This window comes from Rattus norvegicus, chromosome Y, assembly GCF_021556685.1.
Source record: "Rattus norvegicus strain SHRSP/BbbUtx chromosome Y, alternate assembly SHRSP_T2T, whole genome shotgun sequence".
NCBI classification, from domain to species: domain Eukaryota; kingdom Metazoa; phylum Chordata; class Mammalia; order Rodentia; family Muridae; genus Rattus; species Rattus norvegicus.
Window position 1 is genome coordinate 20976868 of NC_141555.1, and position 11199 is coordinate 20988066.

General features: G+C 37.4%; 1 long non-coding RNA gene across 2 annotated transcripts in view; it reads right to left on the minus strand.

Moving 5' to 3' along the window:
* The window catches only part of LOC103694790 (uncharacterized), a 25395-nt gene extending 15479 nt beyond the window's left edge, over nt 1-9916 (minus strand). Inside the window, exons 1-3 of one of the 2 annotated variants that reach the window (NR_190805.1) lie at nt 9830-9916; nt 7220-7431; nt 6641-6844 (exon numbers count right to left, since the gene is read on the minus strand). This is a non-coding gene — a long non-coding RNA (uncharacterized LOC103694790). 2 annotated transcript variants of the gene reach the window in all.
* Nucleotides 9917-11199: the final 1283 nt, after the last annotated feature.

Below are 11199 nucleotides of genomic sequence, written 5' to 3' on the forward strand. Positions count from 1 at the left end.
AGAATGGCTAAGATCCAAAAACCTGGTGATAGCAGATGCAGGAGAGAATGTGGAGAAAGAGGACCATTCCTCCATTCTTGATAGAATTGCAAACTGGTACAACCTCTCTGAAAATCTGTTCTGAGTTTCCTCAAAAATTGTACATTGCACTGCCTGAGAACCCAGCTATAACCTCCCTGGGTATATACCCAAAAGATGCTCCAAAATACAACACACATGTTACACTATGTTCCTATCAGCCTTATTCATACTGTTCAGAAGCTGGAAAGAACCCAGATGTCCTTCTTAGAGGAATGGATACAGAAGAGGCCATATATTTACACACAGTAAAACTACACAGCTATCAAAAACAATGAGTGCATGAAATTCATAGTCAAATGGATGGACCTAGAAAATATCATCCTGAGTGATGTTTCCCAATCACAGAAAAATACACAAAATGTGCAGTCATTGATAGGTCGATATTACCCCAAATGCTCAAATTACCTAAAATACAATGCACAGACCACATGAAACTCAAAATGGAGGGCGAAATTGCAGATGATTCACTCCTTCCTTAAAAGGGTAACTAAAATATCCATTATAGGCATAGGGAGGCATTGTTTTTAGGAACCTGAAGGAATGGCCATTCAGAGTCTGCTGGACATGTACCCCCATATATATATATACATATATCAAAACTTGATAAGATTGATGAAGCTTAGAAGTGGATGCTGGCAGGAACTGTATAAAGATAGCTTCTGAGAGACACAGCCTGAGCATGTGAACACAGAGACGAATGCCAGCAGCAAATCACTGAACTAAGGATAGGACCCCCTTTGGAGGAATTAAAGGAAGGACTGAAGGAGCTGAAGGAACTTTCAAACTCAAAAAAAAAAAAAAACCTGCCAGCAAACCAGATCTTCTAGGTACTAAACCACAACCAAAAGACTATACATGATCTGACCGTGGGCTTCAACTCTATAAGTAGCAGTGAATAGCCTTGTTAAAGCACTATTGTGAAGCCCTTGGTCCTACTAAAGTTGAACACTTCATGTAGGGGAAAGTACGGAGGGGTGCTTTAAGGAAGGGAATGTATAGGGTTGGGGATTTAGCTCAGTGGTAGAGTGCTTGCCTAGGAAGCACAAGGCCATGGGTTCAGCCCCAGCTCAAAAAAAAAAAAAAAAAAAAAAAAAGAAGGGAATCGATGAGGAGGAGACAACTACATTAAAAAGGAAGGGGAGGGGAGAGGTTTGAGCTGATGAACTGGAGACCCAGAAAAGGAATAAAATTTGAAATGTAATTAGTAATTACCCAATTTAAGAAAAAACGGGAAAAAGTGTAAACTTACACGTCAAAATCTTACTCTTAAATAATATATGTTTTTAGATTTTAAAATATTTATTTCCTATGGAGAAAAATATTGTGTATGCATATGGAATACAAGTGCTCAGGATTATATTAGCTAGTTATATGGAGCCTGAGAACTGAACTCAGATGTTCTAGAAATATCTTTCAGAATAATTTTAAAAAGTTTTTGAATTATTTCTATATTAATATGACACTTCTTTATTGACCATGTCCAGTTGTTGTTAAAAATATACAGAAAAGTACTTATTCTTTTTACAAACATTGTTACACATATTCCAGCACTGACTCAATATGAATTAGTGTGGATATTATAAGGTATTATTAACCTATTGTCTTCCTATAAAAGTAAATTCAGTACCTATTTATTTATTGGATCTTTGATTTTTTTATTGTATGAAATATCAAAATCTACATTTGCATTACATTATAATTTACTTAAAATATTAATTTAATTGATTGTAATATGGCCCACATGTAGTGGACCAAGGGAGAAATGTAAGGATTGCTGAAAAGCATACAGTCTCCTCTTTGTTAAGCTTGGTATGTATCAAAATCAGAAAGGTAGAGTGACTGATATTGATATGTAAAAACGAAGTAATTACATATGGTGTCCTATGGTGTGAAAATGATGAGCAAGCTCAATATTTATGATTTTTATGTTTAAAGGAAACAAAGTTATGTTAGGTTACTTTTAATGGATACCCTTCTGAATGCCTTAGTAATGAATGCCTGCAAATATGATACACCGCTGTGCTTAGTATTTTAAATTAATAATACCCGGAGGAGACAAATGCTGTATCATCAACTATACCCCTGTATACAGATAGGATAAGTCAGAGATGAAAAGGGTTATCTTCGGTTCCTTATTGAATTTTATTTTATTAAATGAATGTTTTCAAAAAGAAATTTTAAAGAATATAGCCATACCTGAACAGATTTTTGTAACTGGTTTTTGTTAGTGTTCTGACTCTGTGTAATTTCAGTATAGGGTCAAGCAATATTGTTAGTATATCTGAGTCATTCATCATATTTTATCATCCACTAACCTTCAGCATGTTCAAATTAACAATATCTATATTGAAACCTGTACAAACTTTTAACTTTGTTTCCTCTTCTGCCCTATTACAATTTGGAGCCATTTTTCTAGTATTTACCAAGGATTTGTAAATAAACCTACTTACATAGTCCATTCAGAATCACTTGTAAATATTCTTCAACAACTTTCACTCAAGATGAAAGTTCAGGTCTTTTACACTTTTTGTTTACAATTGCATGAAGCACTTTCCTGCATGAGGTCTTCTGCAAGCTTTGCTTTCTCTTCCAGAAGTGTTCTTCCTATGCTTACTGTCACATGAAGCTGTCTCCCACTCCACCCGCAGTCTAACAGACCTATCCACTACCTGGGAACTCAAGTCTCTTGATGGTTAAGTGTATCTTCTCTTGTTGTGTCCAGAACCAACACTCCAGTCTTAGAGGCCTCATATTAGCTGGTGCATGATGCCACATTGATGGCTCAGTGTCTGAAAAAAAAAAAAAAACTGGAGGCCAGGTTAGTTAAGACTGGTGGTCCTCCAAAAGGGTTTCTCCCCTCTTCAGCTTCCTCCAGCTTTTCCCTAGTTCGACCACAGGGCTTAGCAGCTTTTGTTCATTGACTGACTCTAATTGTCTGCATCTGACTCTTTCAGGTGCTTGTTTGGTCTTTCAGAAGGGAGACTTCTCAGGTCCGTTTTGTGAACATGACAAACCATGAGTTAGAGTGTCAGGCCTTGGGGGTCTCTACTTAATCTGCTTACCAAATATGGCGGGTCAGTGAAATTTCTTTTTCTTTTTTTGGCTTTTTTTTTCCATTTTTTTTTTTTTTTGGAGCTGGGGACCGAACACAGGGCCTTGTGCTTCTGGGCAAGCACTCTTCCACTGAGCCAAATCCCCAACCCTGGAATTTCTTTCACTCAGGCTCTTTTCTGGTTTTGTCCCTGAAGTTCTTTCAGACAGCCACAAATATGGGTCAGCGTTTTGATTTGTGGATGGCAACCTTATCCCTCACTTGATGCTCTCTCTTCCTCATGGAGGTAGTCTCTACAAGTTCCATCTACCAACTCCAGGACTTTTCACTAAGTCCTGATAGTCGCTTAACTCTCAGGTCTCTGGTATATTCTAGAGCCACCCCCCACCTGCAACCATTTAGTTCCTGATGTTGCCTGTTTCTTCTAATTCTGCTGACACTCAGGGCTTCAGTCCTACTCCCCACCAATACTTGACCATGTTCCCCTCTTTCCCTTACTGTCACCTTTCTCACCCAGGTCCCTCACTCTTCCTTCCTGTGGTTCATTTATTCTCCCTCTCAAGTGGGATTGAGATTCCTCACTTTGCCTGTTCAGCTTGTTAAACTTTTATGTTTTCTTTTATAAACATTTTATATTTTTGTTTACATTTCAAATATTATTCACTTTTCCAGTTATCCAGTCATAAGACACCTATCCCTTCCCCCACCAGTTCTTCTATAAAGGTGTTCCCCCTCACCAACCACACCCTTTCCCAGCACCCCCTGACATACCCCTACACTGGGGGTCCAGCTTTGGTAGGCCTAAGATCTTCTCCTCTCATTGATGTCCAACAAGTCCATTCTCTGCTACATAAGCAGTTGGAGCCATAGTTCTTCCATGTACAGCGTTTGAGTATTGGTTTAGTACCAGAAAGCTATAGGTCATTGGCATTGTTTTTCTTATGGGCTTGAAAGTCCATTCAGTCCTAGTAATCCTTTCCCCGAATTAACTAACAACAGGTTCATTTGCATTCGACTGGTTTGACAATAACCTTTACTTCTGTAGTTGGCATGCTCTACCTGGGTCTCTCAAGAAAGTTCTATATCCGTTTCCTGGGAGCATGCACTTCTTAGCACCATCAATCGTATGTAGTTTTTTGGCAGATCTATGTATGTATATATTTTGTGGATCCTATACCTATGTGGTTAGGTGGAATTTTAGGTTGGTTTCTGTGCAACTAGGTCAAAAATGTTGAATCATCAAAGGCCAATGCCAATCAGACTCCCTAATGTTATTATGAACCTATTGAAGTTGAGGTTTCTCTGGACATCAAAACATTCCTCTTTCTGCCCATCCTCCTGAGTCTTGTGTTTGGTCTCAAGAAAGAATCATGGTAAAACCTCCAAAACCCTTATGTCTGGCCGTGGGAACACAGAAAAATAGATATTATAGAACTGATATATAATGGAAATAGAGATCTGCTTTCTATAGTCAATGATGTCCTTTTCTTTACTGATGTATCATAAATTTTGGTTATAATAAGGATTTAGGAGCTTATCATTTAAATTAGGTACACAATATTTACACTGTGATATACACTCTATAGCAGGGCACAGGTTTTTGCTAATTCATTGCAAAATGGAATTGCAAAACAGAATTTTTGAGTACACATTCAGGAATATATATTCCTGAATATATATTCCTAATAAGGAAAGTACAATATGAAATTGAAATACAATATTCAATCAAATAATTCTGTAGGGAAAATACTGGCCTTTGGGAAACAGACAAAACCTAGGAAATTGAAGTGTATGTCACAGGAATGGACCTGGAAACAGAATTATTATCCAGAATAAACTCCTCCACCCCATGTTCCTAGATCTTTTCTACCCATGTCAAGTGACTAACTTTCTCCATTCAGAGCATGAAACCACTAATGAAGCAAAAAGAAGTCTCTAGCTTTAGAGAGATGGAATAAATAAAGATTTTCCCTGTGTCACAGGAGATACTAATGGAAAAGGCACTCTCGATACTGATCAATTTAAGGAAAGCTGTTTAGAGGTAGGCCATGGCAGTTCTCAGATACATAATCTTTAGGCCCTCCCTGAAAAATCTCTTGTAACCTGGAGATCCCTATCTTCTTCTATGATGTCACAAGTGTTGTCCTGACAGCAACTGCCTGTCAGATATTCCTTCAGTTCATCTAGGGTTTACTAATTGGCCTCTAATTCAGAGTAAACATCAATTTGGGAGGGTGAACAAAAAGGATGAAGAGATCAGAAATGGGGAGAACGAAGGAAGCTGGCCTTCTGTCTTGGTACAAAAAAAAAGGAATAAATGTCGTCCTTGGTACATCTCAGTGAGTACTTGGTAGGGATTTAGTGGGATTGCTTAAGGGATAGCCTTGATCTAACCCACCCACCTATGGAAATCAGAAGCTGGGAGCCTCTCAGAAGCATCTGGACTTCCCTGTTTTTTTGGTTCCTGGAAATCAGAGAGTTTATATAATTAATTTCTTTATTCCAAAAGCCAAGTGTTGGGAAGGGCACAGTTGTTTTCCTGAGAGCTCATGGTCATTACTCTTTTTGAGAAGAAGAAAAAGGTCCTAAGGAAAAAGGGAGAGACAGGTATTGTTCCCCTAGCTCAAAGTAGACTCCTCCATGTTTTGGATATCTATAGTGCAGTCTGGGAAGCAGCAGTGCTATTAGTTGAGAATTCATCATCTCAGTCTTTCCACTAATATTTCCACTGACTACCACTTTAATTTTCTGAGTCAATAGGTATGATTACTGTCAGTTTTCTCTTCTTTTATTTCTTTCATTTTTTTATTTTTTAGCAATTTTTATTGCTTTTCTAACTTGATGTTTCTATATTTACCTTTAATGTTATTTTGTTTCCCATTTTCCTGCCCATTAGATTCCTAACCATATGCTTTCCCTTCTTCTCTAACTCCCCAGACTGCACCCTCACATACCCTTGAACTGGGAGACAAACCTAGAGAGGAACAATAGCTTCTGCTTCCATTCGTGCAGAACAAGGCCATCCTCTGTCACATGCAGTTTGAGCCATAGTTCTGTCCGTGTACATTCTTTGAACAGTGGTCTAGTACCAGAGAACTCTGGTTCATTGACATTGTTATTCTTACGGGATTGAAAGCTCCTACAGCTCTTGTAGTCATTTCTCAAAATCTGCCAACAAGAGGTCTCTTTCTGATCACTAACCAGTGACCACTAGTATTCATTTCTGTAGTTGACATGCTCTACCTGTGACTCTCAGGAAATATCTATATCCAGTTGCTGGCAGAATTCACATTTCAGCTACATCAATCTTATCTAGTTTTGGTGGCTGATATATATATATATATATATATATATATATATATATATATATATATATATACCCACTTTTGGTGGCTCCTACAACTTTGTTGTTAGGTGGAATGGTAAAATGGATTCTGAGAAACTAGGATAATAATGTTGAGTTCAGAAATGAAAAGGCCAAATAGACTCCCTCCTGTTCTTACTTACCTATTGAAGTTGAGGTTTCACTTGTCCTCAAGCCATTCTTCTTTCTGCCCATTCTCCGAAATCTTATTTTTGGCCTTCACAGAATCATGATAAAACATCTGACCCTCAAGTCTAGCAATGGGAACAGAGGAAGGTAGATAGTGTAGTACTGATATCCAATAGGACTAGAGAACTTAATGCCATACTCATCTTGTCCTTGCTTTGCTGAAAATGGAATTGGAAACAGAATTTTTGAGTACACATACAGGAATATTAATAAAAACTCTTATCAAGGAATGTACACTGAGAAAGTGAAATACAATATTCCTTCAATCGAAGGTCTGTAGGGAAAATACTGGCCTTTGGGAAACAGAGAAAACCAACAAAATTGAACTGTATTTCACTAAATGTACCTGGGAATAAAATTAGTATCCAGAATAATCTCCTCCACTCCATGTTACAATATCTTTTCTACCCATTCCAGGCCCTTGACTAACTTTTTCCATTCAGAGCATGTAACCAGTAATAAAGCATAGAGAAGTCTCTAGATTTAGAGAGATGGAGTACATAAAGGTTTCCACTGAATTGAAGGATACTTACGAGGAATGGGCACCCTCAAATCATGTCAGTGTAAGGAAAGCTGTTCAGCAGGTAGGCCATGGCAGTTCTCAGTAACAGCATCATTAGGCCCTCCCTTAAATATCTCTCATATCCTGGAGAGTCCTAGCTTCTTCTGTGATGTCACAAATGTTCTTCTGACTGCAACTGCTTCTCAGATATTCCTTCAGTAACTCTTGGGTTTACTAATTGGCCTTTAATTCAGAGTAAACAGGCGTATGGGAGGGAGAACACAGAGGATGAAGATATCAGACATGGGGAGTAGGAAGCTGGCCTTCTGTCTTGGTATACAAATGAAGAAATATGTGGTCAATGGGAAAGCTCCTTGAATCTTGGGTATGGGTTGAGTAGGTTCACTGAAGAGATAGCCTTGATCTGAGCCTTCCACATATGGGGATCAGATATTGGGAGCCTCTCAGAAGCATCTGGACTTCCCTGCTTGTTATTTTTCTTGGAAGTCAGATAGTTTATATAATTCATTTCTTTATCCCAAAAGCCAGGTGGTGGGTAGGACACTATAGTTTTTCCTGAGAGCTCATAGCTTTTATCCTTTTGCCAAGAAGAAAAAGGTCCTAAGGAAGAAAGGTAAGTCAAGTATTGTGTCCTCAGCACAGAGTAAACTCCTCCATGCATTGGATTCTAATAATGCAGTTTGTGTCTGGCACTGATATCTGGGAGGGAGAAGTGCTTCTAGATGAGACTTCATCATATCATTCTTTCCACAATTATTACTCATACTACCATTCCCTGACAGTGACCCCTTAAAATTCTGAGTCAATAGGTGTGATTAGCTGGCAGATTTCTTTTCTTTCATTTTTTAAAACTTTTTAACAAATTTTATTGCTCTTTAATCTTTGAATATTGGTCTATTACCAGAAAGCTCTATTTCATTGGCATTGTTGTTCTTATGATGTTGAAAGCACCTTAACCTCTTCTAATCCTTTCTTAAAATCTACCAACAAGAAGTCCATTTTCAGTTCACTGGTTTGCCTCTAGGGTTCATGTTGTGGATTGCCCTGATATTATCTCTGTTTAATGCTAATTCCACTGCCCCAAGGTCAGTTACATAGTCCTGTACTCAGAATTCAGGTTACTTCAACAGAAGCAAATTTGATTGAATTCGTAAAGTATATGTGAGTGGCAGGAACAGGATAGAAGCAGGATTATCATGGGAGGAGAAGGAAAAATAAGCAGGAGAGATGTTTGAAGGAAGAGGAGGAGACTAGAGGAAAAAAAGACAGAAAGGAAGATGACAGAGTGTGAAGCCATGGTAGGTGAATTTAAGATTCTGCTCTGTGTGTTTACAGGTTGTTATTAATGTTCCTATGGTATGGATGGTACCCGGCTTTGTATGTTTAAGTGGGCAATTATATCTAATCTACTTGATCAAAGATTATTGTGTAGTGTGTATTTTATGTGAGGGTTTGAGTATAGGAAAGTGTGTGGCGGTACGAAACACTGCACAGCTGAGGAGTGAGAAGGTGTTTATATCACGATATCTAGCAGAGAATTTCAAACACTTCAGTGCCAGTGTTAGCAGAGTAAAAGTAAATTTTACTTTTTTATTTTTATATTTTTACAAGAATACATTCACTTCTGTATATAATAAGCTCTAGTTGTGTCTCTCAGGAAATATCTATATCTGGTTCCTGGCATAATGCACTTCTCAGTTTCATCAATTTTATCTCGTTTTGGTGATATATATATATATATATATATATATATATATATATATATATATATATATATATATATATTCCTTTGGGTGGCTCCTAACGCTGTGTGTTTAGGTAGAATTTTCAAATGAATTCTGTGCAACTAAGTCAATAATGTAGAGTCCACAAAGGACAATGGCAAAGAGACATCCTCCTGTCCTTATGAACATATTGAAGTTGAGGTTTCACTAGACCTCAAGCCACTGGAACTCTCTCTGTCCTTCCTCTCATATCTTATTATTCCTGAAAAATGAATCATGGTAGAACACTCACAATCCCCAAGTCTCTTCCTGGGAACACAGTAAGGTAGATAACGCAGAACTGATATCAAATGAAACTAGAGAACTGAATTCTATAGTCCATGGTATCCTTTGCTTTACTGATGTCTTTTAAGTTTGGGAGAAAATAAGGATTTGAGTGTTTAACATTTGAGGTAGGTACACAATACTTACACTGTTTTACTCATTCTATAGCTGGGCCACATTTGTTGCCAAAATCATTGCAGAAAATGGAATTGGAAAACAGAATTTTTGAGTACACATTCAGCAATATTTATTAAGTCCCATATCGAGGAATGTACAATAAGAAAGTGACATACATCTTCATTCAATTAAAGGTCTGTAGGGAAAATACTGGCCTTTGGGAAACAGAGAAAACCTACAAAATTGAACTGTATTTCACTAAATGTACCTGGGAATAAAATTAATATCCAGAAGAATCTCCTCCACTCCATGTTACAATATCTTTTCTACCCATTCCAGGCCCTTGAATAACTTTTTCCATTCAGAACATGTAACCACTAATAAAGCAAAGAGAAGTCTCTAGCATTAGAGAGATGGAGTACATAAAGGTTTCCATTGAATCACAAGACACATACCAGGAAATGGCACCATCAAATCTGGTCAATATAAGGAAAGCTGTTTAACAGGTAGGGCATGGCAATTCTCAGTGCCTACAACATTAGGTCCTACCAGAAAAATCTCTTGTAACCTGGAGAGCTTTATCTTCTTCTGTGATGTCACAAGTGTTGACAAGAATGAATCTGCCTCTCAAGTATTCCTTCAGTAACTCCAGAGTTTAGTAATTGGCATTTAAGTGAGAGTAAAAACCATTTGGGAGTGAGAACAAAGAGAATGAAGAGATCAGAAATGGGGAGAAGGAAGCTGCCTTTCCATCTTGGTCTAAAAAAGGAAGAAATATGTGTGCTTGGGAAAGCTCAGTGACTCCATGGTAGGGGTTGAGTGGTATTGCTGAAGAGATAGCATTGATCTGAGCCTTTAACATATGGGAATCAGGAGCTTGTGTCCTCTCAGAAGAATCTGGACTTGTCTGTTCTTATGGTTCCTGGAAGTCAGAGAGTTTATACCATTCATTTCAATATTTATTTATTTATTTTTATTTTTTAGCATTTTTTTATTTTCTAATTTTTTTTACATATTACATTTCATATATTTTTGTCTTTCCCAGTTTCCTCCACATAAGATCACTAATTGGTCCCCTACACTTCTTGTATAATCCCTCTTACTGCCCTTTGACTTTCCCTTGAATTGGTAATAAAAGCTAGATTAGACCAAGAGATTCTCCTTCCATTGATGACCAACAACGCCATTATCTGCTACATACGCATTGGGAGCCATAGGTATATCCATGTACAATCTTTGAATATTCGTATATTACCAGAAACTCTGGTTCATCGGCATTGTCTTACTTATTGGATTGAAAGCTCTTTCAGCTCTTGTAATCCTTTCTCAAAATCTACCAACAAGAGATCTGTTTTCAGTTCACTGCTTTGCCACTACCATTCACTTCTGTATTTGACATGTTCTAGCTGTGTCTCTCAGGAAAGACCTATATCCGTTACTTCTAATAATGCAATTCTAAGATTCATCAATCTTATCTAGATTTGGTGGCTGATATATCTATCTATATCTATATCTGTATCTATCTATCTATCCATTTATCTATCTATATCTATCTATATCTCTAACTATATCTATATCTATCTATTTATATCTATCTATATCTATATCTACATCTATATCTATATCATCTATATCTATATCTATGTCATCTATATCTCTATCTCTATCTCTATCTCTATCTCTATCTATATATAACATACAGCTATGAGGTTACATGTTGTTTTAAAATGGATTCTGGTATACAAGGTCAAGAAAGTAGAATCCACAAATGACAGTGTCAAATAGACTCCCTCCTTTTCTTATGAACCTTATGAAGCTGAGGTTT